At 41.8% G+C, this 20756-nt stretch overlaps 1 protein-coding gene across 1 annotated transcript in view; it reads left to right on the top strand.

Annotated features, from left to right (window-relative positions):
* ATP2B2 (ATPase plasma membrane Ca2+ transporting 2) overlaps positions 1-20756 on the top strand; it is a 388824-nt gene that overhangs the window by 121812 nt on the left and 246256 nt on the right. Inside the window, exon 3 of the mRNA XM_041427564.1 lies at positions 14752-14851. The gene's annotated coding sequence lies outside the window, so the exon portion shown is untranslated. The remainder of the gene's footprint in view (positions 1-14751; positions 14852-20756) is intronic.

Genomic DNA, 20756 nt, shown 5'->3' with positions numbered 1-20756 from the left:
TTATTTTTCATTATTTAACACAGATACCTTATAATTCTTTTGACAAACCCGATTTGATTTTGTTTTGTATTTAAAATTGTTTAACCCCAAGACATGGCTTAATTAAAAAAAAACAAAAACAAAAAAAAAACCCTCAGGTATTTGTTTGGTTTATGGATTAATTATTTTAATTAATTAAAACCCCCAAAAAAGGGTTAATTAAAAAAAAAAAAAAAAAAAAAAAAAAAAAAAAAACCCCTCAGGTTTTTGTTTATGGATTAATTATTTTAATTAATTAAAGAAACAGAAAGCCATATTTTTATACTCACATTTCTGACACACTGGCAGCAGCCATGAATTATCCATGTTTGGTGTGTGCTTTCCTTCTTCTTGTATTTAGACCATTATTTTCCTAGTGATGGGATGGCATTGCCTGCATTTCTCTTATATCCATTAAACAAACACCCAATTTTCCACTTATTGGTATCTTTTGACATCCAGACATTTTCCAAATTGCATCACCTCATGGAGTTTGGACGTTTGTTCACGTGAGAGAAATGTCTGTTCCTGGACAAGTTGTTTGTCTTCATATTGTTCCAGCCTCAATGTCCTAAACTCTCCTGATGCTTTGCTTTCCATAGTCTGGTTTATTGTTTTGTCCTGGTGCTTAATGAACACGGGAACAGTTGCCTGAAATATTTCAGAGTTTCTATTTGACTTTTTAGGGAATATAATCCTTCCTGGTATCTGATCTTGCGTGAATTTTAATTCTATCTAGCAGTTCACTCACAACAACTGTTCAGACATCGCAAGGATTTTAAAGAAGCTTCAGACATTTTGCAAAGACCTCTCTCTTGATTAACTTTCATGTACGTTTAGCATTTGTAAAATACATCAAGTTTAGTGGGGTTTTGCAGTGGGGACCCCACACTGTGACAAGTAATGGAGTTCAGCTACATCAGATGCTGATGCCTGGTGTTCAGAATAAGAAACACAGGAATTTCTTGAAGTGGTAATCAGTACTTACTTGGACCTAAATACCTCCAGTACCCAGTATTGGGTTTCTAAGGACTACTGAAGGCCACGGGTGTTTGAATTCCTAAATGAAAACGTGACTGAGCTTCTCCTGGCTGCATTTACAGGAATATCCTCCAGCTCAGTTTCGCCTCTGCAGTAATCCTCTGGTCCTTGTTATCTGCTTTGATAATTTAAAACTCTGATGTGCTGGGTTTTTCAGCTCTGTAAATGCTGTTCCACCATCAGCCTGCTCACCAGGAGACCTCTTAGCAGGACACCAGCTGCTCTGGCAGGAGCTACCCAAGGCTTTACCCTTTTTTTATTCCAGGCTGTGTTTGGGCTCCAGCAGGTTTGTGAGAACCCTGGCATTGTTTCCACTCAGGCCCCTAAATACAGCCCTGGGAAAAGCCTTGGGTTGTGCTGGGGGTGGGTTGGGCACTCTGGAGACAAATCCCTGGGTCTGGCTGCCACCTCTGCCCTGGGCTCCCTTCTGCACTGGCACACAGCTCACACCTTGTGCCAGCCACAAACCTGATTTACACCATTTCTGCACTTGCTTGACATTTTTTTACTTTGTGGTTTATTTCTCATCTTATGCCCAGTGCTAGAGAGTACAAAAGGTTTGATTTTATCAGGCATCAGGATTTAAGACTTAATCCAGTTTCGGTCTTTAAATACATTTTGATATATTGTTTAAAACAGTCTTCTGGAAGTGGAATATTCACCCGCCATACAGGCTTGGGGTCATGTGAGGTTCCTACTGGCTTTTGTTATGGTTTTCATCATTTTGCTGCAACTTTGTCACCTATGTCCCAAAGCCAACTCGCAGCAACCCTGCATTCCACTTACATAAACTTCATTTTTATATTTAATGAAACTTGACTTCCTGCCCAGAGATAAATCTTTGATGCACTCTGACCTGCCTGCATTTCTATTACCTGTGTCTGTAAAATCATTGTTTAATAGTAGGAAATAAAAAAGAAAATCCTTGTTGAGAATATTTGCTCAGTGAGCAGGGAAATCACTTTTGACAGCAAGAATATGCATTGGACCTTGAGGCAAACAAACAAAAAAAAGATGAATCTATACAGAAGGGCTTTTCCTTTCTTCCCAGTTCTGTAAGGGAGGTCGATGGGGGAAAGTACAGATGAAAAATACAATTAGATGGCAAGATGCTTTATGTGGCCTAAAGCACATGTAATATTTACTCATAAGAAATAGTCAATTTAATTATGTTTATAGAAAGCCAGGCATGGGAGAGATAATGAATCCATACAACGGCCAAAATAAATTTCTGTCTAATCCCGAGTGGTAATTGGTTTCCTTTTCCTAAATGGCTGCTATTTTATTTTGTAACTTTCTCTTACTCAAAAGCTCCAGAATCAGGTGGCCTGCAGGCTCCAAATCCCATTTTCAGTGCTTATTTTTTTTCCCTTTGTTCCTTTCCTTCTTCCTGTCCCCTTGTGCTTAGCTCACTGCAACTCTGTCCTGGCCAGGTAGTCTGGCCAAAATAGCTGCAGCCATCTGGAGCAGCCACTGGGAACCTCTCAGTGACTTCCTCTCACTGCAAATGTCAGCTTGAATCTTCTCTCCTCTGCTTGCTGCTCCTTAATTTTCTTTTCATTTTGCTATTCATTATTCAACAAGGTGACTGTGGTGGTTGATTGTGGGGATGTAGAGTGTGCTTGAAAAATGCTGTGCAGGGGAGAGCTCTGCTCTTCCCCCTTATCCTAATCCACATCAGGGTCTGCTTGCCACTGATATGTCATCTCTGCTGTGAGAACCATCATGATCTACTGCAATTATATTTGGATTCAATGTGAGTGCAGAGCTGTCTGAATTTTCTTTGAAAAGGTGCAAAGAAAATAAAATTCAGACAAGCCATTATTTTTCAATTAAGATAAATTTTTTCATATCATTCCCAACACATTTTTGTGTTTTCAGATGTTTGGGGAGTTGCTTTATTTCCTGATAAGCAAACCAAGCCTTGCTTTCTTTCCATGATGGTTATTCCTGCCACTTGCAATTAGATGGGAATGTTGTGTCAAGTCTGTTCTGGTTTTAAATAAGCTATGCTTATATTTGTACAATTGTTGGAAATATTTCTCTAAGACCTTGATAAGGGAAAATTAGGAGCACATTAAAAAATAATCCTTGCATTAAGTGAGTTTAACAGTGATTTTAAGACAATCTTCTGAATAAAATGATGAAGGTTTTAGGTTGCTCTCCAGGTGAGTGTTAGGGTTAGACAGAGCCTGACTCGTGGCTCTGGATGGTCAGCACGAGGCTGTTGGGCTGCACTTGGCTGAGCAGGGTTTAAGCAGTGAGGACTAAATCCACACAGCTCTGCCAGCAAAGCTGAGCCCAGGGTTCCCTGGGGCAGCAGTGAAGGAGGACTCCAGAGTTTGGTTGCTTTAATGGCCTGAAGAGCAAAGCAATTTTTATTACTAGGCCTGTTTTCCGGAGTATTTGCAGAGTCTTTAAGTTGAAAATTAATAATGCATCATATGTACTTTAGAAATTCTCATTTTGTTGAAAATTGAGGAGTAATATGATTGCCTCCTCGTCTTCCTTCTAGGTCTTTGTCCTGACCTTTTGAGTTCTCTGCACTTTGGCAGCATTCACACAATCCATCCAATGCCTCAGACTGTAGCTGGAGCTGTCTGTCATTTTCCAAGAAGAATTTTCAGGGTGTAATGCAGATCCATCATTTACAAAGGGCTGTTTCCATTCCAGCTTTCACTCTTATGTGAAATCCATCTTCTCTGGGTCCAAACTTTGAGAGCAGAATGGAGTTAGGGACAATAAATGGTGATGGGAGAAGGTTTCTACTGAACAGAATTTTCCTTCCTAGGGCAAATCTTGGCATTGAGATGTTCCTGCTCAGGAGAGGAGTTTATAGAATGAATATATAGAGTATATGGAATGCTAGAATGGGGCAGGGACACCTTCCACTCTCCCAGGGTGCTCCAAGTCCCAATGTCCAACCTGGCCCTGGACATTTCCAGGAATCCAGGGGCAGCCACAGCAGCTCTGGGCACCCTGTGCCAGGGCCTGCCCACCCTCACTGGGAGGAATTTCAATTTAATTTGTTTTCTCTGCTTCCCAAATGGCTGCTTGGTGCCTGGGTTCACCTTCACCAGAGAAGAATTTCTTCATGACCTTCCTGTCTTTCCTTCGCAGCTCTAAATCCTTTGCAGAGAAATGTAGGCCTGACATCTCCAGTCCAAACTTCCTCTGTAAAACTGGGATTGCTTCAAGGATTAGCAGCGAGCCCTTGAACTGCTGTTGGAAGTGCCTGTGAGGGATATCCCCGTGCTGTGTGACAGGGATGGACACCCTGGGGAAGGCAGGGAGTCCCTGTTTGTGCTACCTGTAGTTGGAGTCCCCCTGCTCTCAGGAGCCACAGAGCAGACAGAGCTGGCCAGGCAGCTTCCCAGCAGGCTGCAAGGGACAGGGCAACGCCGCAGCCTGTTTCTGACTGCTTTTGCTGTACCAAGTGGGCGTTCCATGTGCCAGCTGGGGATAAACTCAACCTGATGGTTTGGGGATCTTCCTGCCTGCCCCCTGCATGAGCACAGCTCTGGGCTGTGTCCTGCCTGGGGGAGCTGGCACACCTCCCACTGCTGCTCTCAGTGTGCCTTTCTGTACCTTGCATGCACCTTTCAGAAATCTTTTCCTCCTGGAACAAGGTCAGGAGGGTTATTTTTTCATATGCCCCATTATTAGATTTCTTCACCTCATTTACAGCAAACCCTTGAGGAGTTAAGTAGATAAGGAAATCCTGCAGGATATGAAAGATGTTTTTTTTTAATTTTAGGTGCTAATTTTAAAGGAATAGACACTTGGGCAAGTATTATTACTTGTACAGAGGCTCTTTCAAGTACTAGAAATCTGGAACTGCCACTGTTTCAGAGGCAAATAAAATCTGGAGTTTTTTTCCTAAGCCAGGTTGAATTAATTGGAAAGAAATGAACCCATTATTTCTGACTGATTCAGATGGGCTTAGGAAGGAGATTTTGAAGGTTGGTAATTCTGAGAGGGGAATAGGATGGCATTTTGCATGAAATATCTAAATTATTATTGGTGATTGCAATATCCAAGTCAGGCTGATGAGCTTTGTGCAAGGCCGTCATTTAGCAATCTGCAGCAGCTCACTGAGCAGTTTGTTCTTTATTGGTGACTTTGGGTAATTGTGTGAGGGAAAGAAGGGTTGCAGAGCACACAGAAATGGCTGCAAAGAGGGAGGAGACAATGAAAACTGCTTTGGTCTCAAGGAAGATTTGCAGAGAACCTTTAGAACTCATCTATCACATTTACTCACACACTGCTGGTGCTGCAGTGTCCAGGATGTGCTGCTTTAGACACCCATGGTGACAAAGTCTGGAAAAGCACCACAACCAGGGTGACTCTGGGCTCGCTCTGTGAGGATGAGAGAGCTCTTGGCACTTTGGGAGGATGCTGCTGCTCAGGGCTGGGAGAGTGCCCTGCTTTTCCAGGGAAATGGTGTCAAACCCTTCCTGCAATGCAATCAGCTGCTGTGGGACTCCCTCCTCCAAGTGGCCTTTTCAGTTTCCTTGACTGGAGTTGGAGGGAGATGAGGAGTTTTGAACTCTGTGCCTGCTTCTTCTTATATATATGGAAAGTCTGTCCCCTTTCTTTATCAACTCGGGTGCTATTGAGGGATTTATCTTATCTATTTTTATTCTTATGTATTTGCTAGATAAGAAGCAGCAAGCATTGCATCTGATATTTTCAAATCAGAGAGCAAAGAGTAAATATTGAATGTCATAAACAAGTATAAATACTGAATATAATGGGTTTGGATTTTTCCTTATGATTTTTTGACTGCAGTTACTCAGACGCCCTCCTGCAAGGCTTCAGTATGGATGGTGCTGCAGGATGGTGCTGCTCCTTCCCAGCATAATAATCCATATTTAATGTGTCATTTCTGAAATGACAATGTACACGTATAGCTGCTGAAAAATGTACCCCTTTTGTTTCCCAGAGTAACAAGTTGTTACACTGGTTTCATATTTATCCCCTCGATCTTTGAAAATAATTAAAAATACTCTTGCAGTCTCATTTACCCGTGGTAGAAGACAATGCTGAGAGCACCTGTCTTTCTCCCACCACTGAACACCTGCTGGAAGGGTTCATGCATCAGCTTTTCATCCTGAAGAGTTTTCTCTCTTTTGCTTTTCTTTCAGCATCCCTGCCTCCCCAAAGACGAGTGTCACTCTGCCCTGAGCAGTGTGGGTGTGCCATTGTGCTTCCTCCAATCCACGGCTCCAAGAGCATTCCTGCTACCGAGCCATTGTCTCATTTTTCCACCTGCTCTTTCCTTAATTGCCACAAACTGCAGAATTATGCTGCTACAAAGCTGGCTTAGCTCCTCGGGGCAGGTGCTAAACACCAGCATGTGCACGTGGTTCTGGGGTTTACCTGTCCTAGCAGGGAGGTGCCTTTTAAAACCCCTGAGCTTCCTGGAGCTCTTGGCTTGGGAGGACATTAAAGCTCATCCATCCCACCCCATCCATAGGCAGGGACAACTTCCACCATCCCAGGGTTCTCCAAGCCCTGTCCAGCCTGGCCTTGGGCACTGCCAGGGATCCGGGGGCAGCCACAGCTGCTCTGGGCACCCTGTGCCAGGGCTCCCCACCCAACCAGCCCCGCTGGTCCTGCCTGCTGTGGGAGTTTTGTTCCTCCATCAGAAGTAACTCCCAGCTTTCACAGGATGGGGAGACTCATACCAGGCCTGTGTTGGTCTCTCCTTTGGTGCAGTGAGAAGTGTTAAACTCACAGAGTTTGGGTAATTTCCCTGGGTGAGTCTCGCCTGTTAATGCTTACTCACAGAAATTCCTGCATTATTACGTTTTTAACATTATCGCGTATCAGTTCCGCCTCAGTCCTGCCGAGCATGAAAGCTAATCCAGACCCCAAAAGCAAGTAAATGCCAAGAAAAAAGTTGACATTTACAACAGAATCTTCTATACAAATTGTTTATTTCATCCAAGCATGGAGCTGGATTAAAAATTGCTTAAAAATCCTGTTGCAGCTGGCTACTCAAATAATGTTTGGGTAAGGTTGACAAGGACTTGGGTGCTCAAACAATGCCTGGGGACAGGTGGGCCCTGCTGCTTGATGGGCTTCTTAAAATCACTTAAAACTGAAAGTTTGCAGAAAGAATTTAAGATTAACTGCACTGGCAGCAATTAATGGAACTGTCTTAAACATCTTTGTGTGAGGTAGAGGCTGAATCCCAATCTCCCCCTCTTTCCTTGGGCTTTTGTCATCCGTTAGGAGCTCAGAAACAATGCTTTGTTTCTTTTGTCTTTTATCATTTTTCTCTCAAACAGTTTTCCGCCAGGACTTTACTTCCATTATTTCCATATACATTTGAAACTTTTGCCTTCCAGCTGAAATTTTTACAGTGCCTAAATCAAAATGGCCCCATTATAAACTTACAGCCAGTTTGGTAATGTAACAACTTAATATTGTTATATAAACATGTTTCTTGCAAGAAAATTTGTTTTGAGTGAAACCATATGCACATCTTAATGGGAAATATTTTTCACACTTCTGCTTTTTTGTCATTCTTTGTATTTGTCTCAATACTTATTAATAGCATCCTTCTGAAACTTCTCTGATGAGACCATACAGCAGATTTTTTTTTAAGCTCTAACTGGAGTACAATTTTAAATGTCTTGGATGTGATTTCAAACAGAGCTATACAAGAGTAAAACAACATGCAGTCCCTGATTGATTATATAGCTATAATTATACTTAGGGACTGATGTTATATAAACCACTGGAGCAAAGCTCCCTCCATAGATAAACCATCATTTGCTGTTTTATGGATAAATCAATCCAGAAGGACTTCTCACTGTGGAGCTTCTGCTGGGGAGCTTGAGAGAATGATCTTTATTTGAGTTCACATTGTGTTCTTTGGAGAGGTTGCAGTACTCATTTGGACTCTTTCCCACCTTTTTCCTATGGTAAGGCAGTTGCAATACTTTAGGGGAGGTTGAAGTTGTGAATTTTGACAGGTTTGAGGTAACCTCCATTACTTTCCAACATGACACTGCATTTTGTTTATCCTGTAAATCATGTCTCCAAGGAAGATCTGCTTGGCAAGCAATGCTTCATGGAGCTTGGTGTCTCACACCTCAGTTCCCTGGGAAATTTAGTGCAGATGATTGTTTAGCTGTCAGCATTGGCTGTCCACTTGATTTAAAATATACTGCTTCATCATCAAGAGATTTCTGGCCAGCCTACAGGCAGTGGATTGTGGATTAGGAATGGTTGGGGTTGGGAGGGGCCTTAAAGATCATCCCTGTCCAGCCTGGCCTTGGACACTTCCAGGGATCCAGGGGCAGCCCCAGCTGCTCTGGGCACCCTGTGCCAGGCCCTGCCCACCCTCATACCATGAATTCCTTCCCAATATCCAGTTTAACTCTGCCCTCTGTCAGTTTGCAGCCATTCCCTCTTGTCCCCAGTCCCTCTCCAGCTCTCCTGGAGCACCTTTAGGCACTGGGAGTGGCTCTGAGCTCTCCCTGGAGCCTTCTCCAGGCTGTCTCCATAGGAGAGGTGACAAATACTTGACTGTTTTTTGCTCTGTGTGGTTGTGTGAAAATGGGGGGGATGTTGTCCCGTGTAAGGCCATGTTTTATGTCCCTATTTTATCCCAGCCTCACTTCTCTGGGGAGGAGATCAGCTCAGAGCTCCCCTATTTGAGCAGTAAATGTAGTAAATTCATTTTTTCAAGTGTTTATTGTATTGTGGGGACTTGTGTTCAAATTAATCTCCTGCCCTAATGTCCAGCTGCAGATGGAAAGGTCTTTTCACTCTTCTTCATGGCTGCCCCTACTCACTTGTCAGGAAGAACCTTGCCCCTTCCCTTGGCTCTGCTGCTGTTCCCTTTTCCATTTCACGTTCCCTGGAGAGCTCTGCAGGGAGAACTGAGCCCTGCTTCACCAGATATCTTCACCAGATTTTTCTGAAAAGCAAAGGCCCTCTCTGTTTTCTCACAGTGGCTTAGTTTTCATGTGGCTCCCTTTGTGGGATGCAGTTTGGAAAGCCTGCAAATATCTATTGGATTTTAATAGATGCAAATATATGGATTTTCCCTCATCACATGTAGCAGGTTGTGAGCCATGACTTCTGTTTGCCAAAAAGTTAAAATTTTCTCCTTTTTTATTAATAAAATATATTTATCTATAATGCCTAAATATTTTTATATTTGTTTATATTTATATAAACATAATAAGATAATTAACTGTATAAAATAATATGTAATATATATTTATATTTATAGACATATAATCTCATATATTTATATTTTTAAATAATTATTTTATATAATACATATATTTATGTGTTTATCACTACATGCAATAATTTCTTTTTATTTTCCTGGTATAGGTGCTGGGACTGCTCATCTGTATGAGCAATGTATGTAATATATTACTATACAATATAGTATATAATACTTCTCTATCTGCTATAACTTAAAAAAAGATAAATCATGACCCTCCCACCTCTCTCTGCTGCTCCAGCTGTCTGCACTGAATAAATATTACCTGTCTCCTGTTCAGTGGTAGCTGATGCCTCTGTACTTCTAGACCAAGTTTGCTCCTTGCATGTTGCACACAAACTTATTTTCACAAAGTTATTACTGAAATCCAAAATGTGGCCTCAAGCTTTAAAACATCTTGAGTTTTCCTGGGTTTAATATTTTCGATTTTATACTTTTGATACCTAACAGATTTATTTTTCTCAAGTCCTCCTCATCCTCCTGTATTTCTTTTTAATCTTTCTTTTCCATGCAACACTCCTTTGCATTTTTTCCCCCAAGTTTCTGCCCAGGTGGAGAGTTTTATATGTTCTTAGCTGTCAGGTTTTGTTGTGCAGGGTTTTTAGCAGCAAGGTCAGTCCACAGGAAGTTTTGTTATTCCTAATGAAGGATAGGTGGCACTCTTGTTATTTTTGTTTGGTTCCTGAAATAAATCAGGTGTATGTACTCTCTCAGATTTCTTTTTATAGAATAAGTGCTTTAGAGAGTGTTCTTGAACATGAAGAGGATGTGATTTTATTATTATTTTTTTTAAATGTGAACACGTACTTCAGTTGCCTGAGTCTGTGGCTGGATCACAGTACTCTCTAGGAAGAGAAAATATTATTTTTAGGAAGACCTCAAGGAAGAGTGCTCACCTATATGGCACTGCCTCATATTACTTATAAAATTTTGGATTGTTTTTTCTATTTTCTTACTATTTAATAAGGCAAAGAAGAAAGCCAACAAAGCCCTTAATGTAATTTAAACTCCAGTTATTAATACCTTTATACTTTGTATTTTCTTGTTAGTTTGGCCTTTGAAGCAGAGGCTTAAGCTGGCATGCTAATCCTAGCAGTGCATGTTAGCAAGTCCTAAACAGTGCAGAGAGCCTTGACTCCTCAAAGCAGGGCAGTAAATCTGTCTTGCCCTAATTCTATCAATTCATTGTAAAATTGGATGAGTTTGTGAGTTTGAGTGTTTTCTCTCAGGCTCCAGGAATCTGAAGCACAGCACAGCTCATGCTGGTGAGCTATGACGTGTCTGGGGGGTTCTGGAGCTTTGCGGGAAGGCTGGAGTTTTAAAGCTTAGCTCCCTGGGATGTTTTCCCTCCTCAGGTTCTGGGGAGGTGTTTGAACCCTGATGCTCTCATGCTGCAAATCAGATCCACGCTGTTGCTCCCCTGGGCTGATTGCTCTGGCTGAGGCCAAGTGCTCTGCTGACCTCAGCCCTGCTCCTCTTGATCCCCTCATCAGTTCCATTGATTCTGCTCCAGCTCTTCCCAGCAAGAGAAGAGCTCTTGCCCCAAGGCTGAAAGGATGAGAAAAGTTTCCATCCTGCCTCTGTTCAAGAGTGCCAATGTCCTCCATGTGAACATCTAAACACTCAGTATTTTGTGGTGTTCTGGCCATGCGAACATCTCTATGATGGGGTCATGGCTCCTCTGTGGGCTTCTCCATGGGCTTCTCCAGGGCCACACACTTTTCCCAGGAAATATCCCACCTGAAGCCCTCAAAGCAAAGCCATTCCCAAGCTCTGAATGTCCTGTAAAGCTGCTTTGGTAGTGTGGTTCAAATAAAAATTTAAATAGGTAACGTGGAAAGAAAAGGAGGTGTTGATTCCAGACAAAATACCCCAAAACGCTTGTGTGGGTTTTGTTGTACATTTCACAATAGGTGCTATTCTCTAAGCATGGCATAATGTGCTTTGTGGGTTTTAATTTTTTTTTCAAGTTTAAATTTTAGTTAACTACAGTTTAGATTTCTGGACTTGACGCTATGCTGGGATGCTATGAATTTAGATGAAAGCAAATCTCTCTTGAAAGAATTTCCAATCTAATTTAGTTTTTAGGTATATTTACTTTAAAATATTTAGTTAGAATACATTCACTAGCGAAAGTGCTTGATTTTAATTTTCATGATGATTGGATTATGGAATTAAAAGTTGATTGAACAAGTTATTTTGCTTTATTGGTTGAAGGAACATAACTTGGCAGTTTATTTTGCAGTTTATATTTTTGGTGCCATCTCATGTAACACAGGCTCGTGTATTACTCATCCCTCCCTTCTCCTGCAAAGCCTTTTGGATTTTTTCTTTCTCTCTTTAATTTCAATACCCTGGAGTGTTTGAATTCAAGAGTCTCAAATAAAAATCTATTTTGGGGCAGGAAGTTTTCTTGATGTTTTGGGCAACATTTACTTCTACTTTCTAATGCCAAATCATCTTTCAAGCTGATGCCATTAAGGCAGAGAATTTTGTGGTTTGTATAATAATACAAGTCCCAAATGGTGGCAGTTATTGAAGTTAACACTTTTTGCCCAACTGTGGGAGTACCAGCATCTTTGAGAGATTCCAATTTTGGTTCTTATTTATGCTTGACATTTAATGTGCTTGACATTCTGATTATTTTACACCTACCTAATTTCTTCTAGCTCCAGGGATAATGACAATATTTTAAGCATCTGTGAAGTGTATCTGTGTGTTATGGAGCAGGTGCAACGCTACAAATGGAAGGAAAAAGTCCCCAAACTATTTCTGGAATAATTGTTTCTTTTATGTTGCATATCTCAGGGTCAGGTAGAGTCTCTCACCAGCTTGGTCACCAGTATTAGCTTTACTAATATTTTATATCCTGTTATTTAACCATATGCCTATCTGTGTGTGTATAGATAGAAATAAATCACATAATGCGGACTGGGTGCTCACATGGTGTCCTTTGTGATCTAGGGGCAAGGCAGTAGAGAGAGAGTTTCCCAAGTTGTTACTGCAGATTTATATTTTCCCTAAAGTTTAAATTAAAATAACATATTATAAAATTCAGCCCTTTAAACTGAGCCCATGTGTCCATGGCACACCTTTAGTGTAGAACTTAGAACTGTGTGTTGGTTTATAGATAATTGGGATATAACCCAAGAAATGAAAATATATGGGAGCAAAATTACCCAAATGATTGTAAGTACACTCTGTGTAAAGTCCTTACTCTCTCTTTGCAAAGTAATTTCATTAATCTTTTTGAGTTGTATTCCCTTTATTATGTGGTTCCCTGCAGTCATGTCAGGTTTTAGGCTCTTTTGAAAAGGTTAAAATGGCTATCAGGGAAAGAGGGAGCAGGATGAAAACAGTGGGAAAACCAAGTTCTTCACAGAAGTGCAGCTGGTGGCCACAATTTCCTTTTTTCATGTACTGGAAATCTCGTGTTCCATTTGACTATTGACTACATGAGGGGTGGCAGAGAGAAGTTAAAATACTTTATTTTACAGACCCATGTGGGTACATGTTAAATACTTGCCCAAGTCCTCCCAAAACTATCACCATGGCCCAGCCAGGGGTCCTTGAAGCAGCCCTAACTGAATGGGTTTTAGGAACAATTTTAAAAATTCCTTTATTTTGCAATCTTGCCACCTGGTGGTACAGCCTGATAATAAATATTTGGTTAGAAACCTGTTCCAAAAGTCATATTTTCTTTGGTAGACAGGGTCTGGAAACTGGGATTTCAGACTGGACCCTATACAGGTTCCTGTTTGTAGCAGGCAGGTTCCGTGTGTTCCTCCTTCACTGTCAGTGCCCTGTGTGGGGCAGTGCAAGGCTGTGCATCCCTTGGCATTAAATATCACAGAGTCACATCAGAGGCTGCCTTGGGTTGGAAGAGACCTTAAAGCTCATCCCATTCCACTCCTGCCATGTTTAGGGACACCTTCCCCCATCCCAGGCTGCTCCAAGCCCCATCCAGCCTTGGGCACTGCCAGGGATCCAGGGGCAGCCCCAGCTGCTCTGGGCACCTGTGCCAGGGCCTGCCCACCCTCACAGGGAAGGATTTTTTTTCCTAATGTCCCATCTAACCCTGCCCTCTGGCAGTAGGAAGCCATTCACTCCTGTCCTGTCTTTCCATCCCCACAAAATCAGCTCCCACTGATTTCCACAGACATGAGGGGAGAGGAATTCTGGGTGCATTGTGTGGTCCTGGAGCACTGGGTTGTGCATTAACCTTCACAATACATTTGAAATGTGATTTAAAAAAGAATGGTGTCCATGTCCTGGAAGTCCCTGGTAAATTACACAAACTAAACTGACCTGAGTTAGAGTAAGAATATTTAAGGGGTGTTGCTCTACCTCAAATAAGTCCTACAAAAACCAGCAATATGGAACTGAGATGTGTTTGGATAGTTTGAATGTTCATTTGGGCACAAGGTGGAGACTGAATAAAGCCCATGAAGTGCCAAACCTGGCAGAGCTGACAGTCAGTGGCAGGAGCATGGGGGAAGTCACTCCTTTATGCTAATCCAAGATGAAGCAGATGTGATCCCACTGGTGTCTGCAGGGAAATCCTCATTTATAATGAAAGATGTTTTCACATGGTGTTCAAAGGGCCTTAAACAATCCAGTTTTTGCAAGCTGAATCCAAACATGATTTACTGAGGGGTGTGATGAATTGATCATTAGCTGGAACTCACAAGCCAGAAGTGGATGTTTGCTCTCCCAGGAGTGTCCCCTCTGGCTCTGCCAGATGCTGTGGTGTGACACCAGTGTAATTCTGTGCTTGGCTCAGACATGGCATCGTGCTGGAGCACAACCATCCCTTTCAGTACCAAAACATGAAAAACGCATTTCTTGCTGTCTGTCCTTCCAGTGTAGTGGGGATGTGTTCCCACATCCCATCCAAGGAGGGACTCTCCTTGCCTGTCATTCCCTGCACCCTCCTGAGCATCTCTTATGAAACCACCCAGAATGTCACTTATTCACCACAACATCGCTGTGCTGACCCTAAGACCTCTCAATTATTCCCTTCCAAGTTCTTGTGTCATGCAAGGAATGTCTCCCCTCTGCTCCTGCTCTCTCTGCTGGCCCTTCCCTCTCACACAGACACAACACACACGGGGTTTTCAGTCCCCAAACACATAAAATATCACATTTATTTACAAATATGAGAGGCCAGAGGGCTACAGTTCTGATAAATGGGTAAGAAGAGATATCACTGGGACTGTGTTTGCAAGCTTTTAATTCACATCTTTGGTCACAGATTTGGAACTTTTTAATCCCTTGATTTTACTGCAAAATGTCCCTAACTATTTATGACACTGGATGTTTGCTCTTGGATCTGTTTCTCCTGTGGGGCATCCTTTAGATCAATCCTTGTTTGTTCTATTAATTTGCTTAATTCTCTGGGGTTTGTCAAGTCTAATTATCTTCTTTCTTTCTTCCAGTTTTGAAATCAAGATTGATTAGCCAACACGAGAAGACCCAGCTGGTTATATGACTCAGAACCCTGTTCATGAGGCACTTGCTTGTTTTTACAAGACAACTGTAAGTTGCTTCTTTTTCTTTTCCTCCCTCAAATTAAAAATCTACTGTTGTAACTTCATAGAAATTCTGGAAAATTCTTGAGGAATTCACTTCGATTGGTAAAGACAATCTTGAATTTTGGCTTGGTGATGCCAGCCAAGGACCCAGATGTGCTCTATTCACTTTTCCAGAGATTTTTTCCACATAGTGATGGTTTTCCATTGTTTAAGGAGAGATTCCCTTGGCTAGGAAGATCAATCTGCTGTCTCTGTACGTTGTGCTATGTGACATGTGGGATCAGGGAATGTGACAAACCTGTTTGGAGCGCACTGCTGGTGGATTGTGTGAGGAGATGCTGAATCCCAGCATGGAAGTGGCGCAGGAGGAGTTGGCTCCTCTGCAGACTGGTACCTCTGGCAGAGTTCTGCATTCTCCCACAGCCCCCAGACCCTGAGGTTTTGCACTAAATAATGATTCCTCTGTACTTGATGTAGACAGGGATTTTCCCCCGCAATTATAAATTTGTTCTTCATAAGGCAAATCCTCAATTTTACTCACAAACTAGAATTTCTCAAGTAAACTATCAGTTATAGTGTGGAATGCAAGTGTGGGGATGCAGAAATGGAAGTTCCAGCAGTAATAGTGCATGGCTTAATTATTTTTTTGATCTATATAATGAGCTATGTTTTATAAGCTGAACTTAATAAAATTATTAGATCCAGGTGGAGTGCTGATACATTTGTCACCATGTTTGGTGCAGTGTGAATCTAATTTATCATTTTTCACTTGTGTGAAAATGCTCTGCCTTAGCAGTGATGAGACTTTAATTTCTGTAAGCAGGTGGTGGGGGATTTAATTATTACATTGTGGAAGGCATACATTTAGAGGATGTTCCACCCAGGTGAGCAGGAATCCAGCCAGTGCTATTAGGTATGGGGCAGCACCACATTATCTCCAGCTTTTCTTTAGCTAGAACTGCACTGAAAGCCAGGCAGGCTGGGTTGCCTGAACTTCATAATCTTGTTAAAATGGCATTGCCCAACTGCCACTGATTGTATAAACATTCCACTGTTTTGTACCAGCTGGTATTTATTCTGAATTTTCTCTTGAATAGCAAGTGATTCTAGTAACTTGCAAGTGGTGATACAATGCATGTACAATCTGTATTTTCATTTGTTACCTCTCTTGTTGATGAAGGTTCATTAACCAAGGAGGGAAAATGAGGTATAATGTTCAAACTCTTAGAGTAAAAAGGGAAAATAGCATTCACCAGCAAGTACATTTTGGGCTTATGAAATAGTAGAACCAATAAAGAAATATTAGTAAGTATTAACTGTAAAATAGAATTTTGTAGAGTGAAGTATAAGCTTAGTATTCATTTTTCTGATTGCAAGGAGATGTCTGAGCAAATTTGCTTTATGACAACAATAGATATATTCCAAAAATATTGAGAATATTAGCAAGTTATTAGGGAAGAGTGAGAATCACACTCTTTTTTTCAGCAGGTAAACATAGGAAGGACAGCAAGAGCACCCTGTTGCTTTGGGTGTCTGCTCACAGAACTCTCCCTCTCCTATGATGTGTGTGGAGCAGACTTAAAGATTGATAGCAGAAGCACAAAGAAATGAATAACTCAGATTAAAAGGCTTTGCTGGTTTTCCGTGGGTAATGAAGGAAGCTGTCTATAGATTGGAGCTCTAAGTTCTGGGTACCTGCTATGCAGAATACTGCACAAAATTGTTTTAGATTAATTTTTCTACATAGTATATTGAAAAACCTGAAAAAAACCAGTTGTGTTAGGAAGTTAATAAAAATAATTATATTATACAAAGTGGCACTTGCACGGATTTAATGCATTCAAAATATTATGTAATGGAAATGTGGGGAGAAATTACTCAAAGGTTTCTCTCTTTTTCCACTCCTGATTTCCAGACAGATTTCCACTCAGGCGATGAGTGCACCTACAGTTCTCACCTCCATGTAAATGTTTGATAGGCTCTTTTAGCTAAAACTAACCCAATTTTTATCAAAATATTCTAGTGGGTGCCTATATTTTTTCAGTATAGAGCAGAATGAAAACATGGTCATAATGAGTGTGTGGGCAACTGTACCATCAAATATTGCAGAGTGCTCAGCATCACTTCTCCCTGACAGCAGCAGTTTGTCACTGGTGCTTTAATGAAGGTTTTAATAGGTGCCACAAGCTGTGCAGACCAAATATTGTGCTTGCCTTTCAAAGTAATACAGATTCAAGCTTCATTTTTCCCAAAACTCTTAAAACAAGTAGTCTATAATCTATTTGTCAGACATTTAAATGTCTGTAAGAGACTGAAAAGTGAAGACAGACTTACTAGAGAGGGAACTTTCTTAGTCATTCAGCTATTAAAAAAAGAAAAGCCTCCCGAGGTTTTGTCCTTTTTTTTTTTTTTTTTTTCCAGAGAAATAAACAGAGTTTGAAATACTGTAATTTTCTCTATTTCTCCATACAATAGTTTCAATTCCTGTTGTGGAAGGCAAGCTGCCAGGCACAACCACACAATTCAGTGAGCTTGTAGAGATAAAAAAATTGCAACCCCCAAAACAAACCTTCCTAGAGCCTTCAGCCTCTCCCATCCCATTCCAGGATAAAATGGGCTGAATCCCTGGATTACTCAGTTTAACTCACTCCCAGCCAGAGCTGAGGCTGCACACATGGAAGGTGTTGCTGCCTGCACTGATGAACACGAAGCACATGCTGTGGTCAGACCTTGGCAGGGAGCTTTAGACAAGAGCCAGGAGGTCCTAGAGCTCTGGGAATGCTCTGGGAATGTGTCTGCTGAGCTCAGGAGCTCACAAGGATTTGCTCTTCTCAAAGGCAGCTGCAGGTGTTGTCCTCTCCTAAAGATGTTCCCATGTGAAATCCTTCCTGGTTTTGTTTTGTTGTCCCTGTGATTTTTTGGAGTTATTAATGAGAAACTTTGGGCTGTGCTGTTGTTCCTGAGCTGCTCAGCCCTGAAATGCCAGCTGGAACTGGTGATGGAAAGCTGAAGGAATGGTTTTATCTTGTGTAGCTGCACTTGCTCCTCCTGGCCTGTAAACTCAGGGCACTGGGAAGCCACTGAAACTTTTCCAGTAGTGAGACAACCTTTGGCAGACAGCTTTTGTCACTTCTGCCACCTCCACTGGGGGCAAAGAGCAAAGCATGGGGCTCCCTTCACTGCAATCCCCAGCACAAATTATCCAGCAGCTCATCCCAGACAATGAGAGATGTCAGCAAAGCCTGGTGTGATGTCAGAGACAGCCCCATCCATCCATCATCCATCCATCCATCCATCCATCCATCCATCCATCCATCCCTCACCCATCCATCCATCATCCATCCATCCATCCATCCATCCATCCATCCATCCATCCATCCCTCACCCATCCATCCATCCATCCCTCATCCATCCATCCATCCATCCATCCATCCATCCATCCATCCATGCATTTCTGGGCTTCTTCTGTCCCTGCATTTGAAGGGGAAGAAGAGCCTGTTCCTTTTTCTGGCACCTGTGAATGTGATGACGCTCCTTCAGAGGGGTTGTGCAGAAGCAGAGCAGATCTGTACCTACAAAAATCTGCACATTCATCTTCTCTTTGCACAAATAAATTAAATATATAAATATCTGTGAATGAATCTGAGCTCTTCCCTACAGCTACCTGTACATTCATTTTCTCTTTGCACAACTAAATTAAATATATAAATATCTGTGAATGAATCTGAACTCTTCCTCCTTTGAAGAGCAAACTTCCTTTAATTAGTCTTTCCCTACTGTCTGATGTTAGTGACATTTATAATCATACAATTACTGCTTCATTTCAATTTTATGTTATTTTCAGAGGTCAGGAAGGTTAATATTCCAACATATCCATACTCAGTGAGAGGGTAACAGCTGACAGGAGCTCTTGCATGGGGTTTTCATCAGTAGATCTTGAAGTGCATTAGAAAAATATGGATTTTTATTCCTGTTTTAAAGGTGATGGGAACTGTGGCCCTGTGAGGCTGCCCAGCATGGCTGTGCAAACCTCTTCATGTGTTCTATTGCCTAAACATCCCACCAGACTCCTGAGCACCAGATTAAAATACAATGTGGAAGCACAAGAGCAGAAAAATTTAATGGAATCTTAACGGAATAAAATTAGGATTTAAAAAAAACAAACCCAAAAAATTTGAGCATATTCCTGCTGAATTCTGTATTGTGTGTTTGGTTCAAATAATCTCTTGGATGGATTAACATGAAGTTATTACATAATATCAGTTAATTTTCTAATTAATGAGTGCTACCCTGGGATTTGAGCAATTCTCACCTGTCTTGGTGTGACCTGACTGCTAAAAATGGCAAAGAGCCTCAGTGTCAGGGGCTGCTCTGGCAGAGAGAACAGAGTGTTTGTGCTCCCCAGGGTCCCAAGGAATTGAGCAGTTTTGGGGGGGAAAGTCAGGTGAGACTTCAGTGCCTGCTCAAGGGACAGGAAGAAATGTATTTGATTTATATCAGGGGCTCCTTGCAGGTGCTGTTGGACACATTTCCCTCTCTGAAGAAAGACAAAGTGCTCCAGGGAGCAGCTGCAAATGAGAAATTCCTCCTGACTTTGGAGCAATCCTTGTTGGTATCAATAAATTGCTTGTGATCAATAAAGAGCTGCTGCCCATGAAGAGAAATTCGTGTGTGTGTTTGTGCTTTAGGGTTTTCCTTGGCAGGCTCTTTGATGGTACAGGGTTTGTGGGTGTGCTCCCAGATTTTTACTGGCTTCTGGCTCTTCCTGGAGCCCATATTTCTGCAGGTTTCTCTTTCTGCATAGCACAGAAATGGGAATTTTCTTAATGTGACATGCACAGAGGGCTGGGTACAATTCAAATGCTAATATGTAGAAATCAAATCTCACCAAGAAGTGTGTTAACATTTGTCTTTATTCACACTCTTTTTCAAAGGATATGTGCCAAGCCTTTCTTGACACTCAGAGTATTCTACATTGAACAATTTCAGCCCTGAAAGGCAGAGAGAAGCATTTTCTTTTTGCATAGTTTAAGTCTTTTGATCCCATGGAAAAGTGAATTTTTCCTTACATGACCCCACCTGAGCCTGCTTTGCTGATTCCTCCACTTTCTCCAGCATTTCCGTGTTAAATTTCCCTTTTTAAGGGAGAAACTGAACTGCATAAATCCAGCAGAGTCTGGATAGGGGATTTTTTTCTCCCCCTAGTTGATTTTATTGCTTTCCTGGGTGCTGGGAAGTCTCTCCTTGATTTTGGTGTCCTTTCCTCTCTTTTCCAATTCACCTTGACTGTAAATCAGCCTGAGCTCCTTTTAGACAAAGCACAAGTTCCTTTTTCACCTGGTCCTTATTGGAATGTGCATTAAGCTCACAGATGCTGCTCAGCAGCTTTGAGCTCTGTGTTTTGCCTGCTCTTGGCCGTGGCTGTTGGAGTTCCCTTGAATTCAGGAGCTGTGTTCTCCCACAGCAGCACAGTGGGTGAATTCCCTGTTTGCTGAGCCAATAATTTCCCACTGCAATCCATTTTTCCCCTGGAGAATTCATCTAAGGCAGGGATACTAATGCCTATCCTGAATGGGTATTTGCCATTGCCCAGCTTTTGCAGGGTTCTGTGATCTGCTGCCCTTCCTGTGTGGCTTTCCCTGAGCTGGGAATTTCTTCAAATGCAGCTGGAGAGGAGTTTGTGACTGCTCCAGGATGGGACCACCTTGGCCAGCTTCAGGCTTGGCCCTGACTTCAGGCTCCTGCTTTGCCCTTTACTTGTCCCTGTCATATTCCAAGGCACAGGTGTAGATTAAAATACAATGTGGAATGCGGCATTCATATTTTCTGAAAAACCCCTTTGACCAGGATTTTTCTCCTGGGAAGATGAGAAGCCTCAGAGAAAAAGGAAAACAATAAGTATCTCATTG

This window comes from Onychostruthus taczanowskii, unplaced genomic scaffold (assembly GCF_017590055.1).
Source record: "Onychostruthus taczanowskii isolate IOZ18803 unplaced genomic scaffold, ASM1759005v1 scaffold116, whole genome shotgun sequence".
Taxonomy (NCBI): Eukaryota; Metazoa; Chordata; class Aves; order Passeriformes; family Passeridae; genus Onychostruthus; species Onychostruthus taczanowskii.
This window is presented reverse-complemented; position numbering and strand designations above follow the sequence as displayed.